Source organism: Alexandromys fortis, unplaced genomic scaffold (assembly GCF_014885135.2).
Source record: "Alexandromys fortis isolate MF-2015 unplaced genomic scaffold, M_Fortis_MF-2015_v1.1 scaffold_53, whole genome shotgun sequence".
Taxonomy (NCBI): Eukaryota; Metazoa; Chordata; class Mammalia; order Rodentia; family Cricetidae; genus Alexandromys; species Alexandromys fortis.
The window spans coordinates 10,694,122-10,706,253 of record NW_026067939.1 but is presented as its reverse complement, the minus strand read 5'-3'; positions in this window follow the sequence as shown (position 1 = coordinate 10,706,253).

Sequence of the window (12,132 nt, the reverse complement as noted above, 5' to 3'; positions counted from 1 at the left end):
GCATTTACACGATCTCTTCAGTTGTATAATAACCCATCAAATCTCTCATATACCGCCATAGCTGTAATCGACTGAAGTCGTGAGCTACTTAAACAAAAGGGAGAGAGACCATGCCCCAATGGGCTGGTATCATAGCAGCTATTGGTTGGAGGGGCGGAAGGACCTCCCGCAACAGTGAGCCTTCAGTGTATCAGATATCACGCTCATGTTAACTAAAATAGCCATTTATCCTGGAAATTAAAAACTTTCATCAGGAAGTTGAAAAACTAAACAAAGCAAATGATTATTCTTCAAGTGAGCAAATCTCCCCAAAATTGCAAACCTCTGTCCACAATCTGAACAAGAGTCCTATCCAAGCCTCAAAACGTATAAGTTGTTCACTTCAGTACCACAAAATGACCACAAGACTGTCTGAACAAACAGCCGTCATGCCTTAAATGTGGAAAGAAACAAACTATGGTATAAACGTAGGCTATTAAATGAGCATTTTTCCAAACAAAGGCTCAAACTAGATATTATGAGTTCTCAAACAACAGAGCACATGATACACACACAAACACAGAGACACACTTATTGAAGGCCTTCCCACTCAGACCTAAACAAAGACCCATGGTGCAAAGGATTCCAAAAAAAAAAAAAAAATAGCTTCTCTTATTTTCTTTTCATTACCTTCAGAAAACTGGAAAACAGATGTTTCTTGAATTCAGAGCTGTAAATTCTGTCTGTGTAGTTAAATCATCTAGCAGAATATTCATAGTTAAGGATATGGGTATGAAACAAGAGATGGAAAGTTACACCATTGACCCTGTCACTTTCATTTCTAAAACTAAACAAGCCGGCAAAAAGGAAGCCTCTTCAGGTGTAGCTGTTTCTGTGTATTCCAAGGAAAAGAACTTCTTGTCTTTTAAAGGTTTATTTTTTTTCCTTGAATTGTAGTATGACATTTGCTAATTTATTTTGCGTATGTGTGTGTAAGCACACAGTATACCACATGTTTGGGAAGTCGCAGGATGACTTTTGGCCCTTGATTATTTCCTTCCACTCCCTGGAACCTGAAGATAGAATTCAAGGAGTGAAGCTTGGCAGAAAATGCCTTTACCCAGTGAGCCACCTTGGCAGCTCAGCTTTTTTGTAATGAACAATGGATCAGCGTATAGAATTCAGAAATTGCTGTCAAATGTCGAGCAGCACCTGTGGCTGAACAGTGAAGCAAATGCAGCCTGGTCTAAGCAAGTCACAGTCGTTCACCTCTCGGGTTTGGTGCCGGGATCAAGGGCTCTAAGTGTGAACTGAATGGATATTTAAGACAAGGCACAGGGTAATTTACAATTCTGCAACCAGCTATACTAAAACCTGCCCCTCTAACATTCTACTAAGCGTTTATAAAGCCTATTGCCATTATTTCTGAAACTATCAACAAACCTACCCTGAAGAATGATTTACAGATTGGAATGGAGTTATCCTGAGGTATGATTAAATTTAAGGACTGGGAAATAGATGCTGGAGTTGACAGCGGGTTGTCCTGCATGTCGCTAAGACCATCTAAGACCCCTCAGCGTCTACAAGGGGGAGACTGTTCTTGTGAATATTCCCATCTCAATGCTTGTGTTTTTATTCATTTATCTCTCCAGTTTTGCTTATTTTCCCGCTTAACCTGATGATGCTGTGGGCCATGTGATACCAACCTGCCTCACATCTCAACTAATGCACGGCCAGGGTGAGCTCGTCCATTTCTCCCACAGTTCCCTTGCCTCATTTTACAGAGTATGCCTACTCTTCTGTCAACTTCTTACTGACGTCTTTCATAGCACTGCGGCACCTCCCTTCTTTCCTCCTGGTGCTGCGTAAGAGACTTTCCAAGACAAACTTCTGGAAAGTTATCCCCTCGATGAAAATATCACTGTGTTCATGACACTTGTTTAGGCCATACATTTAACTTGCACGCTCACATCTCACACTGAAACAGTATATTTGGAAACATTGGGATATTATTAAGGTTTAGAAAGTTTTTTTTTTAGAAACATTGTTTCTACTCTTTTTGCTGCTCTCCATATTTAGTTTTATTCTATGTCCAACCCATTAAAAACATTTATACTACTTGTTCTAATTTCCCCCTATATTCTACAGCTTTTACAGATTTCTATTTTGATGAGTTCTACTGACTGTTTGGTTCTTCAAGTCAGGTTTACTTGGTAGCTCATTGTGAATTGTCTTTTATTATAAATCTGTTTTTGACACTTCTTGAAAGAGTATCTATTTCCTCAACAAAGTATATCACTAAGGTATTTAATGGCCATTTCTTTAATGAACTTCAGTTTTTAAATATACTTCTATTTCCCTTCTACTTAGAATTTGATTCAAATTTCTATTCATACTTTGGATTTATAATTCTTAAAACTGAAATTCTTAGCGCTTGTTGTGTTCATAAAAGATAGTTGATATTTGTCTTCTGTTGAGCCTCATTTAATATAAGATACTAGAATTCCTACATTGGGAAATCTTAAACATTTTGCTCTTTTGTATTTCTCCTAGATACTCAAGGTCCACTGCAAGATACTGTTGATCTTTCTAGCTTTATGTTATGTGAGATGCATAAATTTTACTGTAGATACTGAGAAAGTCTTTTCCTTCCAGAGAGCCTCTCTATATCAGCAATATCAATATGTACACTTTTACAACTAATCACTTATCTCCTTCTCGTTGACATTATTTTGTCATGGAGGGATGACATAGATCTGGCAGAAGCTGTGTTTTCCTAGCACTTTCTCACATAAATTTCCATACCATCCCTTTAATTTTAAGTACCATCTTCTCCCATTTAAGAGCTCTTTGGGTACTTTTAGGTTGTGAAATTCAAATTTATTTTTTTTTTTTGTAAGATTCCTTGCAACTTAAAACCCCATTACTTTTGTTCTGGTGTATATTATTTTTCAGCATCTTGCTGTTTTGTTATTTTAATTGTTGTTTAATGGGACACAGAACAGAGCCTTGAACATACAAGCACTCTCCTATTAAAATAGAGCCCTGATACTTCCCAGAAACATTCAAACTGCAGAATTGTTCCTCTCTTGAAAGATAATTTTACAGTTATTCTGGTGAAGTTAAAAGAAACAGATAGATGGATATTTATATTTTGTTCTTATTTACTTGGGCTCCATCTACTGTTTCTTTTTATTGACTATATTATGAAAAATCAAAATGTACATGTCTTTGATGTTTTAAAAATTGATTGTCCTCGGTGACTTTATTTTATTAATTTTGCCTGTCTTCCAGTTAATGAATGGAAACTAAGAGTAGTGAACATCATTTCCTGGCATATGATAGTGCTCACTACTTGAAGAAAAGTTGAAAAATGAGGGTTTAAACCATCATTTCTTTGCCTTCCCAGTCATACTATCTAGGTCTTAATAGTGGTACTTTTCTAACACTTGAGAAATCCTACTGTTCAGTCATTAATCAGTTTAAATTGGGTAGCATTTTCTAAGATTAAGAGATATACAATTTTGGGAAGTTTGTATAAAAGTGATGAACAGTAGATACGGGTGGAAAGAACTCACAGAAGAAACTATTAACTGTTGTAAGATTAAATAGTGTGTCAACATGTAGTGATAGGAAACATCTGGGAAATCCTCAAAAAGTCATTTGACTCCACTCTAAGAAAATAACAAGATTCAAGTGACGCAGAAAACAATCCAACCATGTTTTATGAACTTACTATAAAAGATGATAGTTCTTTGTGGAAAAAAAATCACTTTATTGTTTGTTTTTAATTTGGAATGCGGGAACCAAATCAAAAATCGATGTCTTGCATACTTTGATTTTGAAATTGGCACACGTGCAGATGTGTGCTGAGCTTACAGAAAGAAATAAAGAGATTTCAGTGGAAGATAGTAGATTCGAATGTACACAATATGATTATTTGAAAGAAATCAGAGAATAACACACAAGGATTTCTATTCCCGAGAGAGACAATAGTAGCAAGTGAATTTATTCAGTGGGGTGGGACATTATATGGGAAGCAGACTGATAGAGGTAAGAATTGGAAGCCAGCTGCACCAAACCGCACAACTGAAGTTAGTAGAAAATTAGGGAAATTTCCCTCACATATGTCCTGCCATTTAATGGAGAACCTAAGACTAGATAAGTAATTGAGAGAGAAACCCCAAAAGCTAGGATATTGAAGCAGAGTTCAGGGCTTAGCTGATACTAGTGGGAACCACAAACAACCACCTGCTTCATAATTTCCTCCCCTGCTTACATACCAGGGCCACTATCCATCAGCCTCAGGGAAGACTTGTGCCAAAGTACCATCTGGGTGGGGCCAGAGAACCAAGGGGTTAAATTTAACACCAGAAAGTTGCAGTTATTACTAAGGTGAGAACAGGCAGCAAGTGTTCTTCTCTATCCTTCTAACACTAAGGTATCAACAGTATTAAATTTTTGTTATTTTTATTTAATTATATTATTACTAAGTTTTCAGTGGTGTGTGATATTTCCACATAGTGAAAATAATACCATATTTTATAACTAACTTTATATACATTGAATCTATTTTTCAATGCTTGCCTCTTAGGATTTAGACTGAATGCAAATTTTAATATGACTATATCAATTACATATATCTGAATACTTTCTCACCTGTAAAATTATTAATGCATGAATAATTTTTATAACTTTTGCTATTTGTCTATTTAGCAATTGTTTTTAATTAGGTATAAAAGAATAGCTTATGACTGCAACCTCAGTGTATTTCTTAAACAGAAGGATTTAGTAACTAACATTCTTAGTGAGTGCTTGATATTGATCACTACCATTGTGTCCTTTGTAGTAAATTGACTTCATTTTGAATTTCTTTTAAAAATACCCTTCTCAGATCTTATAGCTTGAATCAATACATCAACCTGTGCTGTCAAAACATCAGAAAAAAAAAAACAAGTGGAATTGCATTTTATCAAGGATAGAAAAATAATGGTCACAAAATTGGCTCCAATTATGGTGTTAAATTTTCTTATTACAATATGCAGTTCTGAGCTCTTTAAATAGTTTTCATTTAGTCTATTCATCACTAAATTGAATGCAGTAAAATTCTAAAGAAATGATGTGTAAAGAAGGTATTTACTCAATTGACTTGCATTGTGAGACCATGTCTGTAGATATGTATACAGGTTTTAGTAGTTAGCTTTTCTTTAGTTCAGTTATTAGAATCAATAAAAAAATTGCTTCACTAATACCACAATTCTAATCTAACAAAAATGAATAGGCACAAAATTCAACATGTAGAAAAATAACATGTTTTCATGTCTGACTGGGAGTTATTTTTAGTTGATCAGATAAGTTTGACTAAGAAAATACCACCAATCTTCACATACCAGTGAAATTTGCCTGAAGAATATCAAATAGTCGTGTAAAATATCTCAATTTGGGAACATATTTATATTTTCATAATTTCAGACAGACAGAAAAGTTTAACAAGCAAACTAATAACTAAAGTACACACAAGCGTTTTCTTCTGCAACAAATGACTTTAGAGATGCATATGCGTTTATGCCTTTGTTATTTATTTACTAAAACCAAAATCTGTACTTGAATACCCAAGTGCATATGGATTAACAGCTTCTGGAAGAGGGAGACTCAGTTATCTTTAAAAGTGTGGTCCCTGGAAGGTATACCATTCTCCACTGGATGAGGCCACACCCATGAGCATATCCACACCACAAATTAATTTAAAGTCCGATCCTTGGAATTATTACCTTTTCTGTTAAACATTAGCTCTCAGGACTCATGATGACAAATAGATACACAAACTATTTAAGTAATAAAAAGGGAGAGCAAACAGCCTACTTACTGCAAATTCTCATCTTCAGAAATGTGGTTTTCCATGTTTATGATCCCAAATATCTGGAAGACTGAAATAGCATAATGACAAGTTCAGATCCCGCCATGGCTAATAGGTGTAATCGTCCTTCGAAACAGAAATAGGGGAACAGGCTGAGAAGATAATTCAGTTGTGTAGTACCTCCATTTCCTGGGCGATGACCTAAGCTCTAAGCCCTGTACCACAGCAGGAAAATAAAATAAAATTCCAAGTATAGCTTCAAATTTTGAGCCTTTCATCTCTAATGTGGGAACTTGTGAGAAGGGCTGATTGCTTGTTTTTCTGTTGTAGCTAGAGGTGAAATTGCATTACCTTCATAGCTGCTTTGGGTTCTGTGTATTTATTTAAAATAATTTTAGAGCTTTTCACCTTTTTCTGTACAGGTTTGAACTCATCGCTACTCACCACAGTTAGAGCACCAAAAAAACAGGAAAGATGAAACTGTGCCAACTGTGTTGTTTAAAAAATCAGAATTTTAACTGACATCGCCTGCAGGAGCCTGAACAATGTACAGGTAGCTGTACTACGACATTAAAACATCTCAGCAGTTTCCACCATCTACAGTGATTTGGAGATACAGGGCCCCCTGATGCCCTCCCCCATCAAATGTTATCTTTATAAAAGCTTAGGGAAGGGGAAAAAGCTGTCACATTAGAGTTGTTGGGTCCAACCTCATGCTGATAACCAGCAAGTCAACATTTAAAGCTGTGCCAGATCCAGAACCCAACATTTGAAAACATCCGAATTCTGTCTATGTGTTTTGAAAGAACCACTTCAACAATAGACAAATCATTATAGGTGACTAGAGAAATGGTTAAAGGCAGCAATGATATTCCTGGATCTACAATTTTTATGATTATTTTCACATAATATTTGTATCATTTAAATACAAAAATACTTAAACTACAATAAAAGTATTATTATTTGTAGTAAATCTATGTAAATAAAAGAAACAAGTCTTTCTTAAACAATTAATAGTTTTTATCTCAGTGGAAAGACACCAGAGAACATTTATTTACACTCTGAACAAATGTTTATATAAAGAAATCAAGAAAATGGTCTTCATTTGAATTATCTTCTAATTGTCAAACCCACTCGTATCTTTTTATTGTTTACAAGTTTTGGTACAGACATTTTAAATTGTGGAACAATCTTCTGCAGGAAAATTGCTAGTTACCTCTGAAAATTATCTCCTACATAGCATGAAGGTCAAAGTTAATATTACTAAAACTTCAGAACCTCTTTTACTTATTTCATGAAAGTCTTATCTTGTTTCCTTCCCATCAACTTCCTACTCTAATTAAAGCGTTCAAAGAAATTACTTGTCTAATTGTAACAAATTATTGGAGACCTCTGTCTGCTGTGTGCAACTTCATGATGAAAATAAAATTTGAGTTTGTATGGGTGATATGTGTGCATGGCAAATGTGGCAAGTCTTTTCAATCAGCACAGAAGATGATGTTTCTAGACTGTAGTATCATTTTATTATGTACTAAAATGTAAATTGGTGATTACTCTGATAAAGTATTCTGAATTAAAGTAGATTAATAGTTTATACGATTCTATTCTTAGTTCTTAATTGTCATTAAAATCTACGTGTCTGTTCAAAAGTAACATTTAAAAATTTGAATGTAGGAGAAATCACAGCACACTACAGATATTTTATTCTAGATTTTAGTAATAGCTATTCTAGTAAGTAGGTAAGTCAGGCAATTATTCTGTGAATTTGATACTATTTTTTGCTGGTAGATTTTTTTTCGTGCAAATGCAGATAAAAAAAGATGATTTATTTTATCTTTTTAAACCTCACTGAAGTGACTGCAGGCTGTATTTTTGATAATATGTAGTCTTAGAATAAATACTGGATAAGTAAATTAAAATAAAAGAGACAAAATAGTGGAGTTATGTAAACAAATATGATGTGTTAATCGTCATGTTCGACAATAATGCATGGCACAGTGCATTGTCATGTTGGGAAAATGCACCAAAAGATAACTGTTGAACTGCAGTACAAGCTTGGTCTGCATTCATGCATAGAATCCCCCTCTATGTTTCTTAAGCGAACCATGGTTTACATAAAGTACAAATAAAATAAACTGGAAATAAATGAACAAAAGATATTTTCCTGTGGCTTACAGAATCATAAGCTTTCATTCTGTGTGGATAGTAGACCAGGGATGCTTTGGCATAATCACCTCATAACTCAAGAGAGCAAGATAGAGGACGCTCAGTAGTTCCTAGGAAAGTCTGACGTGTCCATAGCCCTTACATCCTCTCTATCAGGGCCTAGGACAAAGCTTTGGCTTTTTTCTCCATATTCCAGCTTCTATTTGTTCCTATGCCAGTAAGAAGGTGAAATCCCTCTTGATTTCAGGTGAGTAGCCAATCTACTAACTATTGTGCTTTCTCCAATATAACGACTGCCATCATGGCCACAATCTTAAATTAGACCCACAATTAGTCAATGAGAGACACTGGAAATAAAGCTTCACTATAGCATTAATACTTCACTATTGAAAATTAAAACCAAGGACAGAATTGCAAACTTGAAAAATTCTAATGCAAAAAAGTAACTGAAGCCTGTCACAACTAGCAACAACCCGTAAGACTAAGAGAGAATTACGAGGAAATAGATAGTAGAGAGATGCACTTAGAAGAAAAAAACACTAACTTTGGAGATCTTATAATTAAAATTCTAAGAAAACATTAATAAAATAAAATGAAACAACTGGAAAACACAGTATTTATTATACTACAAAATAGAATACTTAGTACCAAGCATTTTGAAGATATATTTTCTGAAATTACAACTTTGAAGAATAGAGTAAAAACTTCAGCACAATCAGGGCCTGGTGGATAACACCTGTAATCCCAGCCCTCAGGAAAAACTGACAAGACAGCTGTGATACTTACGCAAGAGAAGAAGTTACAATTGGGTTACCAGCGTATTTTACACATTTCTTTATTTCCAGAGCAGAACTGCATTCTGTGATACTTTTCTCGAAATAGAGTTACTGTGAAATCATAACATTTGCAAGAAAACGGGTGTCCTTGGAAAGTACAATATTTATAGAGGTGATCTAATCTCAGAAAGTAAACCAGCACATTCTCCCTTAGTTGTAGATCCCACCCTATAGGATGAATACATGTGGATATATGGAAACACTGGTATGTGTGATGTAGTAAAACAGTAATAACTGGGACCAAGACAAGGTCATATTTGGTGATGGGGAAGAATGGGGTGTAGCCTAAGGACTGCATGAAGGAGGAAACTAACGGTTTGTCTATTTTCTACTCTACAGTAGATTTTTCTTTTCATTATTTGTTGGTGGGAAAGTGAAAGTATAAAACCCTAGTTGAAGCTCCGTGTCTTCAATATGTAGTCTATGCAGTTCATGAAGATACAGAATTTGGGACTAGACAACTGTTTAATTTTCATCTGTACCTAACTGTACTGTATTAAGAACTGTAAGATAATTGAATAATGTGGTTTTAGTTTTTCTCTTTTATATGTTTTATTTTCAAAATTGTAGTATAATTGCATCATATTCTCATTACCTATTATCTAACCTCCCATGTACCCCACTTTCTTTAAAATTTATGACTTTAGTTTCTTTAATTATTAATACACATGCATTTTAAAATACATATATACAATCTACTCATTCAGTGCTCAGTATATCATTCAAGTACATGTGAAAAGCTTAACTTTAGAGTTCATGTCTTACTTTGTATGCAATAACTTATATTATACCACACAGAAAACAGCACAACTATAAAGCAGTATCATTTTTATTTAAACATGATATCCATACATGAAATTGAGTTAATAATGTATTCAACATTTTGTAAACCTATTGAGATTCCAAGGCAACTAATCTTTATATTTTTCATTCAAAGTACAAAAGTACCTTAATTTTTGCAAATTAAGAACATTACAACAATACTTTCATTAGAACACAAGATGATTAAATTGTAATTTATTAAATTACATTAAATTAAAATTTTATACCCACTTTGTTAGATACCAAAACACAAAGAGACACATCACACATAAATTGCAGCATATTGTGAGAAAGTATAATGATATTTCTTTACCTGGTTATATTCACATGATATTTTAAAGTTAAATATGTGCATCTTATAATCAGATATATATATAATTTTAAAAAAACACACATATATCTCCAAAGAAAAATTCCAAAGATAATTTTATCCAATGGCCATTGTTTTTTAAGTGGTAGCTTATACTAAAGAAAGCCTGAAAATATAAAAGACAAAAATTCATATTAAATTGTATCCAGAGGTATTTTTGTGCTAACGTAGTCTCAAGATCATGGAAGAAGATCTACATTTCCTAGAATTCTCCAGCTGTTAGTTGGGCTCTCGGGTAAACAGGACACATCATTAGTCTTCCAGTTCAGTGATTTTCTTCTCATATTTTATATTTCTGTTAGGACCCATGTAATTTCAGGGTTTCCTCTGTACATAAAAGTTGTTTAGTTTCTGTCTGCTTTTTTGTTTTGTTTTATTTAAGGAACAGATGCCAGTGTCAAGTTCATTTAATTATTTATCTATTTATTTATATACTTACTTTAATTATTAGAAAAATTAAATTAAATTGGAAAAATTAATACTTTTAATTTACAATGCAAAACAGTGTTGCAATAAGTTCTTAATATTAATGGTGGTTGTGGCAATAAGAGTGAGATTTTAGTCTATAACAGAAAAAAAATTAGAAGATGAAGTATAGGGTTCTTTTCAGAGTGAAAAATTTCCTGACGACGTGGGAGTTCTCTCTGTGAGTTTCTCAAAGATAATTATGTCTCTCTACAGATCTATAATTTTGTTGTAGTATTTGAAGTTTCATTTAGTTAAGCTCATATATGACAATACATGTAAATAATTAGGTAGCAACATTTAGCAAGTAATATGGCAACACAGAAACAAATCAATAATAACATAGGTAATTTTAAGAACTCTGAATTAATATTGTTGAACAGCCACTAATGTTTTATTTTGTTTAATTATTAGAATCCTGATTTTTTTCTTTTTCTTTTTGATTTTTATTGAGCTCTACATTTTTCTCTGGTCCCCTCCCTGCCTCTTCCCTCCCCTTCAACCCTCCCCCAAAGTCCCCATGCTTCCAATTTACTCAGGAGATTTTGTCTTTTTCTACTTCCCATGTAGGTGAGATCTATGTAAGTCTCTCTTAATGTCCTCGTTGTTGTCAACTTATGCTGGAGAGGTTGTGGAGAAAAGGGAACACTTCTGCATTGCTGGTGGGAATACAAGCTGATACAACCCTATTGGGTGTCAGTGTGTCTATTTCTCAGAAAATTAGGAAACAACCTTCCTCAAGATCCAGTAGTATATATCTAAAGGATGCTCAATCGTGCCACAAGGACATATGCTCAACCAGATTCATAGCAGCATTGTTTGTCATAACCAGAACCTGGAAGCAACCTAAATACCCCTCGACCAAAGAGTGGATAAGAAATCCTGATTTTTAATAATAAAACATTTAGTTATATTTATGGAAAAAATGGACATTGTTACACTGACTTGTTATTTGTGAATATTAAGGATTATTGTTAATTTTTAATTTTTTGAGAATTTCTTACATTAGTACTATATTTATATCATTTCTGTACCTCCTTTTTCAACTTCTAACTTGTTTCATGATCCCCCAGATAACATTAAATTATACATATGCATATAAATTATACATATTTATACATATAAATTATATATGCATATAAATTATATATTTATGCATATAAATTATATATATTTAAGCACACATATTTTATGGACATATTTAAGAAATTTTAGTTCCTTAAAAGTTATGCATAATATGTTTGGTCATTTGCACTGCCTCTAAACTCTTTTCAGATACTTTCCTCTTTCCTTACCGACTCAATTTTTTGTCCTTTAAAGGGGGAGGGGTAAGAAAAGCAGAATATTATAGAAAGTATAGTCTTCCAATGGAATTTGGTGCACAGGCTGGGGACTATAGAAAACTACTTTCTCTCTCCCAACAGCTAAAAGGACCAATAGGTGCAAGGCCAACACCCATCTCCAAGATGAGTTCTTAATATTCACAACATGACAACAGTAGATGAAGCTGTTAAATGAAATAGGCCAGTTGCAGTGAAACAAACAATACAGAGTGTCATGAAAATGAAGTATCTAAAGTAGTCAAAGTAAAAATTATTCAACGTAGAAAGTTAACTCGTAGGGTCTGAGCAAATGGG